At 35.8% G+C, this 19,300-nt stretch overlaps 1 protein-coding gene across 16 annotated transcripts in view; it reads left to right on the top strand.

The window, feature by feature from the left end:
- Positions 1-19,300, top strand: part of MGAT4C (MGAT4 family member C) — a 926,873-nt gene that overhangs the window by 681,324 nt on the left and 226,249 nt on the right. The gene's annotated exons all lie outside the window — the stretch shown is intronic.

Here is a 19,300-nt window from a genome sequence, read left to right as displayed (position 1 = left end):
GGAAGATATTTTTTTCCCTAGTGTCTCAGGGGCCATTCAGAGGACAAGTGTTTCTAAACATGCTCTGGTCTTCCACTTATGACTGAGACTGGTTACTTGTAAAACAAGCTCAGAAAGAACTTTAGATAGTGGAGAGGAAGAAATCCTGATAAACAAGCTCTCCACTTTTAGTCATGATTCCCAGCTATCTCACCCATGTTTTTAGTCCCCCCTTTCAGTTTTTAACATTCCTCGATCATGAGGGATTTGGGTTAACAGCTGTTCTGGTTGCTTCAAGCTAATTAGGAGCATTGTGCTGGAGGGATGGAATTGTTTGGCATAAAGTTGGAGGTACTCATGTGTTCCTGGGGTTGAGACTGTTTGGGACAGCAATATGTGGTTAGTTACCTCAGTGGAGCCTTGAGTAATTCATTGGGAGCTTAACTTGAAAAGGAAGAACAGTCCAAGAAAGCAGAGTAAGAGGATTGATTAATAGATCTTGTAGGATAGGTTGGAGAAGGTTGCCTAGGTTATTGGGGAAACAAAAGAAAAGGTCAGTAAAGCATGTGAGGTGGTTCCAAGAAGACTTAAAGAGTCCAAAGTTTTAGAACATGGTGGCAATTTTTGGAGTTTAGTTTTATTGTGCATAACCTGTACAAGTTTGTTGATTTGGAAACATTCTTTTCTGAGAAAGGCATAGGTGTCACCTCTGATGGCAAGAATAATATCTAAAACTTTTGGGTTTTGCAGGACCACTTCAGCTAGAGATGTTACCTCTTCTTGTAGTCCAAGGAGGTTAAACTGGATATGACTGAATCCACTTCAGACCCACAGTGAGATATTTTTGATGGCCATGTTTAAGTCTAATTAGTCATAAGTAGGAAGGAATAGAAGTAGGATGGCACAGCCAGTGAATTGTTTTTCCTCAAACAGGTTGAGGTGATTCTACACTTCTGTCATCTCAGATAGAAAAGCTGATAGGACCTAAAAGACCCTAGATTTAGGATTAGAGATGAGTTGAGAATTTTCTGATAATATATGTCTACCATTAGGGAAACAAGGTTACAGTTTCCATGCCAGAAGTAAGGGAGAACTGTATATGTTTTGTCTCCACATAACCAGAAATATCTTATATCTTAAGACCAAAGAGAGAAGCATAAAAATCTGGGAATTAAGTCTTTAAAGTATGTAGAAGTTTGATATGGTTTATGAATTCCAAAAATTGGATTATGTTTATAGACTGGTCTGTACTCGTGTGTGATTAAATTATGACGAGGGCTTTGATTGGGCCATGTCAATAGGATGTTTTGGAGACTCACAGATAAAACTATATGGCAGAGCAGAGTTGGAGTTTTGATGTTGGAGTTTTGATGATGGAGTCTTGAGCTGGAGCCCTGGGAAGTAAGCACATGGAGCAGCTTGGCCATGAGGAAATAGAGAAGGTCTTGGGAAGAGAAACAAGCCATATGCCTAAGAGTCTACAAAGGGCCTTGTGGAGATGACAGAGCAGCTGAGCCCAGAGAAAGGCAAGTCTCAGGAAGAGAGGCACCCAGGAAACCTGAACCCTTGCAGACATAAGCAGACATCTTGCTCCAACATGTGGCAATACACTTTAGTGAGGGAAGTAACTTGTGCTTTATAAATATCCTTTATAAAAGCCAACTGATTTCTGGTATTTTGCATCAGCACCCCTTTGACTGACTAATACAGAATTTGGTTCTGAGGAGTAGAGAAACGCTTTTGCCATTACCAAAATGCTGGGATGATTTTATAAATGGGTAAGGGGTATTTTTTTTTTTGGAGGAATTGTGAGAGGCTTAATAGAGAAGCTTAGATTGCTTTGCAGAGACTGTTAGTAGAAATATGGAACATAAAGTTATTTTTCATAAGGGCTTAGAAGAAAATAATTGTAAGATGGACACTAAAGATACTTTTTATGAAGTCTTAGAAGTAAGTGATGAAACTATTATTGGAAAGTGGAGATAAGGCAAGACATGTTTTAAAGCTGCAGAGAACTTAACAAGATTAATTTCTGATGTTTATGAAAGACAGAATTTGAAAATGGCAAACTTGAGCATTTATCTGAAAAACTTTCCAAAATAAACTTGGAGAATGTGGCTTGGTTTCTCCTTGCAGCTTATAGCAAAAGGCTACATAAGTGAGAGAAGCTGAGGTCTTAACTACTGGGCACAAAGAAAACAGAAACTGATTCTGGAAATTCCAAGCCTCTGGAAATCAAGTACCTGAGTGATAGTGCTCCATTTGCTGACTTAACTAAACTTGGAACTTGTAAATCAGGATCAAAGATGCATTTATCTAGGAAAGACTTTGGAAAGTCTTACTCTCTGATGCCTTGGACCCTTGCTTCTTGCATGCGAAACCAACAAATTTTTGAGAAAGTTATATGAACAAAACCACTGTCAATTGTACTAAAAGGGACATGGAAAGGGGAGCTTGAAGGAGAAACAGCTTTAAAAGGAAAGCTATGGAAGCTGAGATCTGGAATTAAGACATTGCCTTGGGCCAAGAGAGGAACCCCACCCATGTGTATAGAAAGGATGAGTTTGCCCCAGCAGTTGAAGAGGGTGAATGTTCCTGCAGGAGAGTTTTGCTGCCCCAGGGTACAGGCAGGGTAGAGGACAGTCCTCAAGGATTAGGGTGGTTAAGGTCAGCACCCTATAGGTCTGAGAGAGATGATCTTGTCCCCCCGGATTAGGGAAGGCCAGGTGGTCAACTCATTGCTCTGCTAGGGTTGAGCCTGCATGCCAAAGGCTAGGGAGGATATTGCTTTCACTTCACTGTACTAGGCGGGTTAAGTCTCTAACCCAAAGATTTGGTAAGGTGTGGCAATCATTCCAATGTTCTTCAAGGGTAAGGTCTGGAACTTGGTCACCACCCAGATGCTTGATGAGGGTCAAACCAAGAAAATGGCCAAAGGGCAGGCCTGTGGAAATGGTGGGTCCCCAAGTGGCCCCAAGGAGAAGAAACCATTGTCTTACAAATGACTCTCTGAATTTGAAATCAAATGGAGGGTGCCCTGCAGGCTTACTGAACTGATCTGGACCCATAATTCATGTTTCCCTCCCAATTTCTCCTTATTGTAATGAAAATGTTTATCCTTTGTTTGTCCATTTGTGTATTGGAAGCAGATAAATGGCTTTGTAAGTTTCAAAGGTCTACTGCAAATTGGAATTTGTCTCAAGACAAACTGTATTTCTTGAAACTGATGGCAACGTGATTCCATACTTAGTATTGCTACTGATTTAAGGTTTTCTTTGAATATTTTAATATCTTTTTGAAATTCAGAGGGTGGAGTGTAGCAGTTTGATATAGTTTATGAATTCTAAAAATTGGATTATGTTTGTAAACTGGTCTGCACCAGGGTGTGAATAAATTATGATTAAGACTTTGATTGGGCCATGTCAGGAGGGCATTCCAGAAACTCAGATAAAACTACATGGCAGAGCAGAGTTGGAGTTTTGATGTTGGTGTTTTGATGCTGGAGTCTTAAACTGGAGCCCCAGCAAATAAGCACACAGAGCAGCTTAGTCGTGAGGGGAGAGAGAACCCCCAGGAAGAGAAACAAGTAATTTGCTTAATAGTCCACAGAGGGCCTTGTGGAGATAACAGAGCAGCTGAGCCCAGAGAAAGGCAAGGCTCAGGAAGAGTGGAACCCAGGAAACCTGAACCCTTACAGACGTCAGTATGATGTCTTGCTCTAACATGTGGCAATAAACTTTGGTGAGGGAAGTAACTTGTGCTTTATAGCCTGGTAACTGTAAGTTTCTACCCCAAATATCATTTATAAAACCAACCAATGTCTGGTATTTTGCATCAGCACCCTTTGGCTGACTAATACAAAGTGTTTATCCACACTGTCTTGCATGGGGTTCAAGTGTTTTTTTTTCTGTTGGCATGCAAACAAGTCAAATATTTGACATATACTACACTAATGCTGGTATAATCATAAGGGCCATCTACACTTAGAGAGTCAGAGGAAGACTCTCCCATGAGGGATAGATTGTATTATGTGTTTTCATTAAGTACATCAACCCGGTAAACGATATGGGAAAAGTAGACTTCTTGTGCTACCCAGTTCCTGGAATATTAGCTGGGGGAATAACTTGTATTTATAGCTTGTGGGAGGGGTCCTCAGATTTGGTAGCAATAGGTGGAGCTGACTACAGAGCAGAGCCATAAGGGGACAAGTTCACCATTAAATTGAAAGATTTGTCCATCATTATTGGCAATGTTGGCATAGCGATAATTTTCATATTCTAGAGGAGTGTTACTGAACATAGTAATTTAGAGTAACAGAATTTAGAGTGATCAAATTCCAATCTCTGGTACCTTAGAGTAAAGTTGCAGAACTATATAAGGGTATACCTTAATGGTATTTGTCAAATGGCTTTATTCTTTGGATGACCCCAGATAAGGGAATAGGAGACTCATTTCTACTTTGGAGAAATAATAAACAGAGATCATGAGCAGGACCGTGGATACAAAGTGAAAGGTTTCAATTAAGTATCTTAGCATTACTTATTGAAGCCCCTGAATATATGGCAGGTGATGGGTTCCTGAATCATGAAAGATTTTTGCCCATTCTCCAGTGGATGGACTTTCCCATGAGTAAGAATTGAAGTCTTTCCAGGTACCAAAGAAAAACAGCCAGACTTGTGAAAATGTAGGATCAATAATAAGGATGGACTCTGGCTCAGAGTTATTACATAAACAAAATCAACACTGAGATTTTGTTTTGAAATTTTTTCTTTATTTTTAAAGAAGTTTTAGATTATATAAATGTTACATTGAAAATATAAGGGATTCGCATATACCCCAACCCCTCCTCCAACATTGAGATTTATTAGCTATTTCAGCTATTTTTTTAACTGATTCTTGGTAGGATTTGGGGCATGTGACTGGAGATTCAAGATGAATGGTAATGAATGAAGAGAGATTATAACATTTTTATGGAGTACATGGGGAGGGAGTTTGAGGGATAGAAGTTTTAATAGTTCTAGTGATTACCAAGAAAATGGTTAAATCCATCAGGTAGTTTACATGGAGCCATTAATACACAAAAAACAATAATAAGACAGGCACATTTGGTTAGGCGAAGACATCAAAGATCTATCATTACTAACCTGGTAGGTCCTTTTTAAAGAGTTGCTTTAGATCAGTTTGGGGCTCACATGACTATTTTGAAGATGTAAAGTTTTCAACTGATTCCTGTTGTTTGTGCATACTGTCTCCTTTCCGGTTCTTGTAGATCAATCAGTTGGCAGACAATGATTTTACTCAGTATTAATAAATCCAGTTTCATGCCATATAACTTAACAGAAGAGTAAGTAACCTGGAAAAGTTCCTAAGGCCCATTCCATTAAAGCTGCAATTGATTCTCTGCGTGTTGATTTTTCTAGACTCACCATGTCTCCTGGATTTATGTAATGTTGGAAAGATATGAAGGCCAGAAGCATATTGGAGAAAGCAAGATAAAATAGCACTAAACGATTGTTTATACTTTACAGTATCTAGTTCTTTAACAATATGATAGTTTTCTATATTACACTAGAACTTAGTCTTGAGCGTCTCCTATATAATATTTCATAAGGCTCAATTGGAGCTTGCTTCTGGGGGCTGCTCTTACCCTATGTAGTGCGATGTAACACTTTGTCCCATATTAGGCTGGTTTTTTGGCAGATTTTTGCTACAGTCTTCCTTGAAGTACAGTACATCCTCTCTGTTTTCTCTAGGGATTGTGGTTTCTATGAAGTATGTAGCTGCCAACTTCCTGAGTTATTTTAAAGATAAAAGCTCTTCCATTATCACTCTACAGAATAGAGCAGGCCAATCTAGGATATAATTTCTTCTGGTAGAATTTGGGTTACTTCGGAGTCTTTCTCTGTTCTGCAATGAAAAACCTCTACTCATTCATAGGTATCTACAAACACTATTAGATACATATAATTTCCTCTGGCCTTTGGCATGAAGATAAAATCTATTTGCCAGTCCTCTCCTGATTCTATTCCTATTGTCTGAACTCCATTAACAAAAGGAGAAGGCCCTGTTTTGGGTTATTTTTAGCACAGATTAAGCACTTCTAGACATTTTATATTATTTTCTGCATATTTGGGCTATCTATGAATTTTCATAGCTACTGATATATGACATCCCTTCCATAATGAGCTCCTAAATATATATATGTGATGATCTCTTCCATTAAATGCTCAGGTACTCATATGACTCCTTGTTCATTGTAAAACCACCCTTCCTTGGTGGCTCTATAAGGCTCCTTAATAGGGTTTTCGAAGCTTATGTAAAATCCCCATTTTTAGCCCTGTCCAAGTGTGGACTTACTGATATTCTACTATGGAACTACTATGATTAGTAATGGAAGAAATTGTAGCATTGATGTGGAGAAAGTGGCCATGACAGCTGCTGAGAGTAGGGAGAAGGAAGAAGAGATATGATGTGGGGGCATTTTCAGGACTTGGAGTTGTCTCAGGTGGTACTGCAGGGAAAGATGCTGGATATTGTATGTCCTGCCATGGCCCTCTGGGTAGACTGGGGGAGAATGTAAACTACAATGTAAACTATTATCCATGTGGTACAGCGGTGCTGCAAAATGTATTCACCAAATGATATCAATGTCCCACAATGATGAAAGAGGTTGTTGATGTGAGACAAGTAGGTGAGGGGAGTGGGGAGTATATGGGGAACTCTGATTTTTTTTAATGGAACATTAAAAAAATAAAGAAAAAAAAAAAAGAATCAAAAACCAACCAAACAAACAAACAAAAAGTCCATTGTCAAATACTGGAACTTAAATGAGTCTAAATTGATGCCGGGTATCAAGGCCAAGACGTTTTTGCTTGGCTTTTTGTGTTTTACTTTCATTTATCAGCTTGATCAGCTAAATTATTTCCTTTTGTTATCAGACTATTGTTTTCTGATGCCCTGGACAGGGGACAATTGCTATTCCTTGAGGCAACATAATGCCTTCTAACAAGGCTAATATAATTTCTGCATGTTTAATTTCTTTTCTTCCTTGAGGTTAATAATCCTTTTTCTTTCCAAATGGTTCCATGGGCATGGACTACTGAAAAGGCATATTCTGAGTCTGTATAAATGGTAACACTTTTTTTTATTTCTCAGCTGTAAGACTCTAGTGAGGGCTGTTGTTGTATTAGAAAAACCAGTATAAATTAAATATTAAGGCACTGTACTATACCTTATATTAGAAAAATTCAATATAACTCTTGCTCACCTGTCAGGAAGCACTCAGAACTACTGATTTAACATTAACCAGATTTAGCTCCATCAAAAATGTGTAACTATGTGCTTCCTCATCTTCCTCATCTTTACTCACATCTATTGTTATCTGTATCTTCACATCCATCATTATCTGTACTGCACATCTGTACCACCCTCCCATCCTTCTCAACCCAAGACTACCAGACTCCAGGTACCATAAGTATTAAGTTTAAGTAAAAACTAAATTTTCTAGACCCTCCTTAAGAATGTCACCCTGATCATTAACTTTCCTTGTTTAAATTGGTATATAATCTGTGACAAAAATCCTTAGTGGGGAGGCTGATTTGAGATTGTACGTTTCCGGTGGTGAATAAACCCTCTTTTCTTTCCTAGCTTAGTTTGGTGTGTCTGTCTTTTCTGCTATGTTGAGCGTATGAACCAAGTGAGAACCACACCAACCCCTCTTTACTATGTGTTCTGCCTTTTGAGCAGCTGTACCTGGGGGAAGTGCATTTGCTTCCAGAACTTCCTAGAGAGGGTACCCAGCTCTCCTTGATCCATGAAGCTGCTCCTGTTGGTGAACATCTCTAGGTCTAGATTCACCAGGGTTTATCCATGAGGTCAGCTAGAATAGTCTTCTTCAATTATTTGTATACACTCATGGATAGGTTCTTGTGTTTTGGGAAGAAGGAGAGTGACTGTTTAAAGAAGACACTGCCCTCAATTTAACATAAGGATTAGCAGGTAATATGACCTGGTACTTGCATAGCCTCTTGGAAGTGAGGCAATATCCACCATTAGGACTGTGGTTGATTGTCCTAAAGCAAATTTCTGGCTTCCTGCAGCAGGTTGCAAGTGGCAACCACTGCTGGGAAGCATACTGACCACCCTTGTGTCATTGTATCTAAATATTTAGATAATTGGTCAATAGTCTACATGTGTTGCCTAAATTTTGTTTTAATATCTCAAGGCCAGAACACAAATAGATCAAAAGGTTTCCTTATGCCTGGGAGGTCAAGTTTAAAGTTATTTCTTGATAGTATGGAATGACCTCTGGCATGCAGCAGTCCAATTAAGGATTCACTTTCTTTTCCTTTAAGGGCTTCTTATAGAGGTTTGGCTGTAAGACCAAATTTTGGAAACCACTCTAGTTAATGCTTCTCTTCTGTCTGGCAACAAATTCCTTGTCCTTTTGACAGCTCAAATCTTAGATATTTCACAGTAGGCTGTTAGATTTGGGGTTTTATCTTGGAGACCTTGTATCCTGATCTACCAGGTTCAGAGTTAGGTCAGTGTTTTGATCTGAAGCTTCCTTGGAGCTCCTGGCAATCAGGAGATTGTCTACTTGTTGTAGTAAAATTCCATCTTAGAGTCTAAGCTCTCTTAAACTCTCAGCTAGCCTAGCATTTCTCCAAATAGATTGGAGGCATTTTTAAATACCTGTGGGTGTACAATCTAGACATAGTATTGCTTTGCATTGGTTTTGGGATCTTCCCATTTAAAAGCAAATAGCTCTTGGAATTCTGAGCTCAGAGGCACAAAGTTGAAGACATCTTTTAAGCTCAATATGAACCAGCAGAAATTCCCAGAGAAGGTGTTAAGTAATATGTAACAATTTGGCTCTATTGGATGACTGTTCCATGACTTGATTATTTGCTCTTAACTCCTGCATGAATCATTAGTTCTGGGGTTTTAAATAGGCAAAATAGGGGTATCGTAAGGAGACCAGCAAGGCTGAATTAAGTCATATTGGAGAAAAATTTCTATTACGGGTCTTCCCTGGCCTCCTTTGTTAAGAGGTACTGTTTTAAAACCGAAGTTTTTGTGTCAGGGCTAATTTTTACCTTGATTGGCTCTGCAGTTCTAGCTCTCTGTCAGCCCATACTTCTCAGATCTGGTAAGATAAAAACACCAGAATTTGTATCCAGATGTATCTGCTGCTGAGTCCTTAACAACCATGCTTCACCACCTTGCAAAATAAGAAGATGGAATAAAAGTGATGAGGGTAGTAAATAAAGAACAAGTTACATTCAATGTAATAACAAAAGTAAAGAGAATATGCATTTCTTAAAATGAATTTCTTGAATCAGTTGTTTACTCGAAATATGGGGATGTGCATGTATGTCTTTTTGGGTCAGAACAATCAAATTAAATTTCATTATGAAAAAACAGAACATGGTATTTGTAATATCTATTAAATACTTTCCTAGTGCAATTTTCCTTTCTCCTTATGAATGTAACAGCACTGCTTTAGCTGGATATACAATGACAATATTGGTTATTAAAGACAAAGATAATCACAATATAAACAAGCATATGCATAAAGAAAGGAGGAAGAAAGGAAAAGACCAATACAATATTATAGAGCATAAAAAATAGTGCAACCTTCAAAAATGAAATACTGAGAAGTCATGAATATGGAAAGAAAATAAAGAAAGAATATCATTAAAATCCTGTATTTTCTTTTTCTCAGGCTTAAGATTATATTTGAGGAGAAAAATTATCCTAGTATACACACCCCACATATATTTATGCGAAGTATTTTTAAATGCTATGTTAATAGTTCCTTATCAAATGAATACCAAGGTATTCTAATGCTTAGAAACTATTAATAAACTGGGGGAGACCAAGCAAATTTTTGATCAGTATTTTGTATAAAAAAATATTATGGGAAATGCAAATGATTGTGATAGCCTCATAATTTTGTAAAATATTGCAGCTCATTGTATCCAATTTCTGCTATGTTGCATATTATTTTTTAAAATAATAACATTTTGAATAAAAATGCAGTTGCTAATTAGGGTTCTTAAATAAATGTTCTACTGTGAGCATTACTGCTTGAGGTATGATAATAATTACAAAACTCATATCAGCATTTCTAAAAATATACCATCCTCCTAAGGTAAATTGATGAGGGCATCATATTGTTTTAACAATCTTCAGAATATATAAATGTTTGCCTATAATAAATGTAGTTGCCCAATGTGAAAGTTGCTGATACAGAGTTAAAGTAAGTGTTCTTAGTAATAAAAATCACTACTAGGTGACATGTAACAGGAAGCACTTCTAAGGATTATGCGAATTCCTGTTTAGGTTATTCTCTCCCTTATCCCAAGAAATTTAGCAACCTGATCACAATTTATCCCATCCTGAACCGGAAGACTCCCCAGAACATTATTGCTAGCATTAATATAGGTTTTGCTAGCTAACATTTTTCTCTGTGACAGTTTCATATTCAAAATTGTATATGCATGCTTCTCTATGCATATAATTTTATGATTATATTTTTAAATGTAATGACTCTATAATTTTTATCCCTGAAGAAGTAAGTCATCAGTGGCTCTAATAACTTGAATACATTTAGCCATTAATATTAATTATTTTAAAAGATACATAGAATACAATGAGTCAGAACACCTGGGTTTTGAACTCTGTACCTTTAGAAGTGAACTCATTTTCATTTGCTTAACCATTACTAATCTAAGTCCTAATAATAAAGAATGACCACTAATATATATGATTGTCTCTTTGCTCTAAGTTGAAAATCTTAGGTGTGCCCTTAGCACACATATCAGATATAAAGACAGCCAAATAATCAACATAAATCAAAAGGTAAATTGATAATAAATTATATATTGCATATATTAATGGAGTATTCTTCTGACTGATTATGGAGTCAATGGGTGTAATTACATATTGGTGAAAATAGTTTATAATGTCTGAAGCCCCCATTAAAAGGTACGAAAATAAGAATGTTATCTCTTTTAAAAAGTATTTTATCCTCAGTGGTTAACAAAGAGCCTGGCTCACTGTAGTTACTCAATATTTGTTAAATAAGATGAAATGAATAGATAAATTTTATTGGGCAATTATATTGTGTTGAGCACTGTACATGTTAATTTGAAAATATTATCCAATTTACACATGAAGAAATTCAGCTCGGTTACATGATATAGTATTAAAAAGGTCAAACAAATGGCTGAAACTTTATTAAATCAAAGTTTTCTTAGTAAAATAATAATAAAATAATAATTAACACATGATAATAGTAGGTAATATATATAATGGTTAGCAAGAATCAGACCCCATTCTAAGCTCTTTACTCATATCAAGTCATTTAATCCTTGTAACAACTCTGAGATAGGCACAATATTACTCTCATTTTTACAGAGGGGAAACTGAGGCACAGAGGGGCTAAGTCACCTACACATGGTCACAGAGGTACAAAGGTGAAGAGCTAAGTTTGTAATGCCAGTCTGTCTCAAGAGACTTTCTTTTAGCCACTGTGCTTTACAGCTTTTCAGGGTACCCATTTCTACTTATGAAGCAACTTGATCCCTGTATATATTTAGTCTAACTGATTACTGGATATTGAGCAAATAAAATTCTATAGGTGAAAAATAGTCTAGAAATGCAGACCCCTTCATCTACCAAATATTAAGTTTCTAAATATGAATGATAGTGTATGCAGATCATAGAGGTTACTAAAATTCATGAGTCTAAGGGGAATTTCTATAAACACAATGACACTTGGTGAAGTGTGTTTGAGGCAGCATAGTGAAGTGAAGCGAAGACTAGCCTATAAGAAAATGTACTGGATTCTAGTCTCCAAATAGATTATCAATAGTTTTTGATCAGCCATCTAATTTATCTGAGGTTTACAAGAAGGATGTGTTTTGTTTTCTTTCATTGCTAAAATCAATGAGTAAGGCCCTCAATAGTAAAGAATGAGGAAAACTGCTGGTGGCAGGATTTATCGTGAGTCTTTCTTTAATATATCTCTTGTTTTCTTCCATATCTTTCACAAAATCACTTCCATTATAAAACTCATCTAAAAATAAAACAAAGAAGAAAGTTGGAGACCCCACACTTGCCAATTTCAAAACTTACTACAAAGCTACAATAATCAAAAAATGTGTGGCACTGGCCCAAGGGCACACATATAGAACCCTGGAACCAAATTGAGAGTTCATAAATAAATCCACACCTCTATGACCAATTAATTTTTGACAAGAGTGCCAAGTCCATTCAATGGGGGTAAAGTAGATATTACTACTGCATTTCAGGTTTTCTGTACTTAACTACCTCCTCATGTTATTTCATCACCCCCTAATGATCCAGGCAGCATTAACAGTAGAAAGCACATAATGACAGTACAATTATCAAAATCATGAAATTAACATAATTATAACATTGTTATCTAATCTACATATTTTATCTAGCTCCCATTATCTCAGTAATCATGCATTGCTTTCCATTGTCATGTTTTAATTTCCTTCAATCTGGTATACTTCCTTAGTATTTCTGAGAAATAAAATATGAATCTCCCTGACTTCCCAAAATTGTTCAACTTTATGTGAATAAATTCATCAGCATATTTATTGTATGATTTCAGTGTTTGCAATATTTTATAATTCCTATTATAATACCATTTAATGGAAATGGTATTTCCATTTCCACTAAACTTGCCATAGTTGCCATACTTGCTATAGAGTAACTAGTGAAAGTACAGTGTTCAGTGTTAGAATAGAAAGCTTACTTTCAGATTGTGATTTAAATCTTTCTAGAAGTGTCATTTTAAGCTCTTTACATGAACTCTATTAGCCTTGATTTTTTCATAACCAGGATTGCTGTGAGATCTAAAGTAAATGAAATAATGTAGAGAAATGAAAGGTGCATCATTTTACTTTAAAATGGGCAAATGAAGTAAAATAGATGATTTAATAATTATATACACCTGTTGATGTTAAAGATAAATGTATTGTTTTAACTTTTCTAGTTTTTTAAATACTTTTAATTAATATGAATTTTTAATATCTTTACCTGCATTATTCTTTTAAATTATTGAGTTAATTTGCTTTATTTACTATGTTGAATAACTTTTATTGAACAATATATAAGAATTCTTAATAGCAGTTTATGGCTATCTACTTGTCAAATTTTACTCTAAGTACAGAGGCTTTTTGTGTTGTTTTTGTTTTTGCTTTTTTTCCTTCAAAAGTTAAAATACATCACTGAAAATGCTGTATCATATTTTGTATGAGTCATATTTTGGATTTTATTACTTAAATAATACCATAAATGGTTTGCAGTCTGGCAAAAGATATACTTATCCTCAGCTGAGAACCTAATTCACTGTAGTACATTGCCACTCTATATCTATGTACCCTCACTTCTCATCACCCATATGGATGATTTTGATTGTGAAAGAAATGTAATAAAAATTTTTCAAGTTGCAGACAGCTGAGTAGCATATAGGTTCTTTAAACATATATTTTTTTCTTATATGCATCATTTGTTTTAAAATTAATTATATAGCTTAGATATTTAAATTTTTACCTAATTTTGGCACATACAGTAACCTGTAATCCTTTATTTTAGTTGCTTCAAACACTGACATGATGAGAGCAGGATCAGTTCCAATTTGTATAAACTTTTTCTGTGTCATAATATCAGACACTTAGAAAAATTGATAAAGCAGATACATATCCTGTTAATTAAATAATAGATGTGTTTATAATTACCTTTTGCAATTATTGTATTTGAAACCAGATGAGTTTAGAAAACTTGAATATTGCAAAAGACATTAAATGTCTCCGCTTTGTATTACTTTTAGTTTTATTTCAATCAAAAGTCCATGGGAATTTTAAAGCACTTGACAATAAAATTCTAAAAGTGATTTAAATAATGGCCTAGCTTCTAAAGAAAAAGGATTTTGAGGAGGAATAATAATGAAGAAAGAATTTCCCTATCTATTTAGATATATTTTATGAAGATTCCATTAAACAATATGAACTAATGAACAAATGGAAATATTTTTTTTAATTTATTGAAATATATCACTCATACATAAATGTACATAAACAATAAGTATATAATAGTTGTTAACTTACAAAACAAACATATATAACATCTCATCCTACCACCAATAATTTGCATTGCTTTTAAACTTTTTAAACTAATGATCAAAGAGCATTGTCAAAATATTACTGTTGTAGAATCTGAGAGAGGTTCAATTATTTGTGTATAGAAAGGCCAGGACTCAGGAATGATTTTGAGAAGGAAAAATGATTTATTTTTTATTTTTTATTTTTTTTAAAGATTTATTTTATTTATTTAATTCCCCCCCTCCCCCGGTTGTCTGTTCTCTGTGTCTATTTGCTGCATCTTGTTTCTTTGTCCACTTCTGTTGTCTTCAGTGGCGCGGGAAGTGTGGGCGGCGCCATTCCTGGGCAGGCTGCTCTTTCTTTCGCGCTGGGCAGCTCTCCTTACGGGGTGCACTCCTTGCATGTGGGGCTCCCCTACGCGGGGGACACCCCTGCATGGTGCGGCACTCCTTGCGCGCATCAGCACTGCGCATGGGCCAGCTCCACACGGGTCAAGGAGGCCCGGGGTTTGAACCTCGGACCTCCCATGTGGTAGACTGACGCCCTAACCACTGGGCCAAGTCCATTTCCCGGAAAAATGATTTATTGACAGCCAGCCGGACTAGGGAGCTTTCTGTTTCAAACCTGAGCCCCAAACAAGAATTTTGAGTTCCTTTTATACAGAGGAAGGGCTAAATCGTTCTTTGTTTCAGTGCTCAATAGGTTTGAATTAGCATATATCTTCCACATCCTAGGTAAGCTTTTAGCATGGACTTCATACATTCTAGATAAGTTTTAGCACATTTGGTTTGCATTTTCCCTGAATATTTAAAGTTTATAGAGTTTGCATTGATAAACTGTTTTCTGGGACTGGAGTCATTGCCATGGCTACCAGGGTAAGGGCTGCAGCCTCTCACCATCCCACACCCACAAGTCAGGACAGACAGCTTACGTTAAGGTTATCTCCAAAGAGACAAAGAGCCTCCCACCCATAGCCCACATCATTTCTACTAAACAAAGTAGTTTTCCCCTAACTAATCTGATTATTATTATCTTTATATCATTTATATATGAACATACATATACAATTAAGTGTATAGTAAAAGTTGTGAACTTACAAAGCAAACATGCATAGCACATACAGAGGTCCCATACATCAACCCTCCATCAACACCTTGCCTTGTCATGAGATGTTTCTTATAATCTATGAAAGAACACTGTCAAAATCTTACTACTAATCATAGTCCTTATCTTACATTTGGTATGTTTTCCCGCAACCCACCCTATTATTAATTTTTAAAATATATTTTTTTAATGACAGAAGTTGTAAACTTATAAAATAATCATGGACATGTGCAGAATTCCCTAAAGGAGCAAAACATCTGGTCCCAAGATAAAGTGTGGTTTTCATAAGATTTTATTTTAGGATAATATGTTAACAACAACAGAAAAAAAAAGTGATAAAACAAGTGGACTGTTTGAAAATAATGGTTAGAATGCTTGTGTAACCTATGACCTGTTTATTGTTAAGTATATTAGTTATATTTATTGGGGATTTTATCAACAATTAACATACTTTATGTTCAAATATTTTATTTATGTATTTTACTATCTTAATGATCATATCAATCATTCATCTAAACATATGAGTCAAAAATCTACTTGTTATAACTGATGTCCCTTACTTCCAAAATCCAGTCTGTCACTAAATTTTATTCTAAAATCTTTCAAACTTTTCCCTTTACTTTTATCTGCCAAAGTACCATAAACCAAAATTTAACATAATTTTTTTACTCAAATTCTTATGTTAGCAGTCAGATGTCCCTGACATCCCACACACCCTTCCTATATTATAGCCTATATGAATTGATTTTAGTGCAATAACAAACTTTTAGCAACTCACCACCATTGCTATTTTTTAAGACCAATGTCATGAACATATCTTAAAAGCTCTGCTTTGTGGAGCTCCAGTCTTCCAAATTACTTAGCTCTTACCTTCCTGCTCTCCTATAGTCCCTGCCTTACAAATCTCCAATGTACCCTGCACCCTGGCATATCGGGACCATTGCACAGCTCTTTCCTCTGCCTGAGATGCTTTCTTACCCACTCTCCTACCCTCATACCTACCTATCTTTCAGAACTCATCTCAAAGTCACTTATTCAGGAAATCCATTCTTGTATCCTAATTATATGCTCATAAAACACAATGGGTTTTTCCATAGATGTTATTACAGCTTCAGTTATAAATATTTGGTTGACTATTTGATTGGTGTCTGTGTCTCTCATCAGACTTTAAGTATTAAAGTATTTCTGTTTTTGTGCAACATTTTACCCTCATTGTCTAGTCAAGTGCCTAGCACAGAGTAATCCTTAATTAATATGTATTGATTAAATATAGCAAATAGCAAAACACATGCACTTAGAGTTTTAACAGTATTTTATTTTCACTTACAAAGACATTGGATATCATCTAATTCAAACATTCTGCTGACCACTACCTTCATCAGAATTATCAAGTAACAGAGCCTCAGGATATACTTCAAATCTTTTGCCAGGCAGACATAAATCTCTCAAAACACAGCTACCCTTTAAAAGCTATCCTTTAAAACTTTTTTCACCCTTTAGCTCTCTATAACTCTCTATAAACCCTCTGCTTCTGCCAAGTTGATTTACTATCTATCTCCCTATTTCAGCATTCTTATAAAATTCTTCTCACCGCTTTGTTTACCTATTTCCTGACTATCTTTCAGAACCATACTCAAGTCCTTTCAACTCTACAAAGCCTTCCTTAAGTGGGATGTTAATTGCCTTCTACTGTTTTTCTGTTTGTTTTGTTTTAAGTATATTATTGGGAATTTGCTATTTACTCTTGCATACTTTCATATTTTTAGCATGTATATGTCTTTTGCAATTATATTCTAAATCCATTTAAGCCAAGTCATGTCATAAAAATTCATACTCTATCTTGTAAAATACTGATTGATTAATTGATTAACAAAAACTAAGGAATGATGGATCATAATCTTGGTAGAAATGGCAGTTCAGTAGTTTTAGTCATAGTCTAATTCATAAACACAATATTATCAATATATGATTTGAATATATTGTAATTTTTGTGACTGACATCTATTAAGCATTCTGATGTAGAGGATGATATGATTGAAACAATGACTTCAAAGATTGATCCAGTGAAAGCATGGATTTATTGAATAAATCTATTATATTTCAGGCAAAGGATCAATGCCAAAGGTAAAATAGTTTTTGTGATAGAGTTGGTTTTGATTGTCTGAATTTTCAGTCTATAAAAGAAATAAATGTTATTTTTCTAGAATATCATAGGGAAATGCTTGATGCAGAAATTCTAGTTGATGATAATCATCAAAGTCAAAATATATTGTGAAGATGTAAATTATGGGCAGGAGATGAAAAAACATTGCAAAGGAAGAATTGGCAAGACTTCCCTACTGATTGCAGAAATTTTGCTCACAGAGTATCAGAATCAGAAATGCCTGAGATACTTATTGAAATGAAGATTTCTAAGGTCTATTATAGTCTTACCAAATCAAAATCTCTAAGGGTGGCCAATAGACATGAAGCCATTTAAGATAGTTATATATTTATCCTGAGCATAAGGAATATGGTAAGGTAGGGATAATATATGGAGCTTCATTTGTGGAAAAACAGTGGACTAGACATACAATTATTTCTAATGGGGAAAGGCCATTTAAACAAAAAATTCATTTTAATTTCTTTTTTCCAAATAATGGATTTCCCAGGTCATAGCATTAATCTAGCATATGGCTAACTGTAAATAAATATTTCTTGACCTGTCATCTTACCTTAACGACCTTATAATCCAGTCATTTTTGTGAGTGGTGGTCATAAACCTTAAATATTTAATATTCTTTAATAATATAGTTTATATTTTACATTCACTGTTTTCATATAATGTTCTAATTTCTATTTTTCACATTTTAAGTGATTTTTACTATCCTCTTAAGAGGCATAATGCATTGCATACTTTCAGCACAGCCTGATTGTACTCCCTGATTCCATGTTGTTGATTCTTTTAAAATAAATTAATTAAAAAAATGAAGATAAACATTTTCCCATAATTTCCCATTGTATTTATTCACTGTATTTAACATTTATATTTTCAATACTCTTCACAATTACATTTCTTTCTTTCTTTCTTGCTGCACGCAGCAGCCATTACTAAGTTCCTCTCAGATAGGAGCTCCACAGACTTGTGTTGAGTTCTCCAAGTTTATTTGGACACATTAAAACTTCACTGGGTCCAGAGGAGGTCTCAGGCATGGAGTTCCCCAAGTGGAACTGAAGACAGTGAAGAGGTCCCCACATGTGTCCATCTGGGCTACGTAAAGCTGTGATTGTTCTTGGCATCTGCCCTGCTGCTGGGACCTTTACTCAGTCACAGGACAAGCACGCCGACCGGACCTGCTTCATGTTTTCTATAGCTTCACTCTTGGCATTTTTCAGCAGATCTCCTTGGCCCGACATAAGTAAAAATATATACCATATATAGGCCAGGCATATCCTGAGTGACATCACTCTGTATCCTTTGTGCTATTGATTAATGAGAGAACAGACCCAGATCCACAAGCTCACTTTTATAGGATTTTATTTCAGGGTTCTAACATTATTGATGGATTTTGTTCTTTAAACCAAAGGCCTCAATCTGAGTCTTACCTATCAGCTCTGTGATTGCCAGCAGCCCCTTGAGATTCCTACCAGCAGAGAACCTTGGGGGGATCCTCCTCTAAGTGTACTTAGGAGAGTCAACCCTCCATCACCAGGGTTTGCAAAAACTTCACACACTGCTGTAACTGTCCCCCCACCCCCACCCAGCCCCTAGGATTCGGAGAAATCAAGGACAGAAGCTCTTCCTCAACGAAGGCTTAAATCAGCCCCTCAGTGGACAAGAGCTTACAAAGCAAAGCATCTTCTGTAAAGTAAATTAAACACCCTAACACTTGGAGAATGTGTTTTTAGTATGTTGGATAATTTGCCTTTTGATAAATTTTAGTTACCCACAATCTTTCTGCCCTTTCCATAATCCGGGGGACAATGGTCACTTCTGGCTGATGGAGAAAGAGAATTTCAGGAGACTCAAGATGTCAATCAAAACGGAAAGCAAACAAGGAGCCCCGGAACACATTAGCTGTCAGTTATATCATTAC

Source organism: Dasypus novemcinctus, chromosome 12, assembly GCF_030445035.2.
Source record: "Dasypus novemcinctus isolate mDasNov1 chromosome 12, mDasNov1.1.hap2, whole genome shotgun sequence".
NCBI classification, from domain to species: domain Eukaryota; kingdom Metazoa; phylum Chordata; class Mammalia; order Cingulata; family Dasypodidae; genus Dasypus; species Dasypus novemcinctus.
The sequence above is the reverse complement of the archived record's forward strand: the minus strand, read 5'-3'. Positions and strand labels throughout refer to the sequence as shown.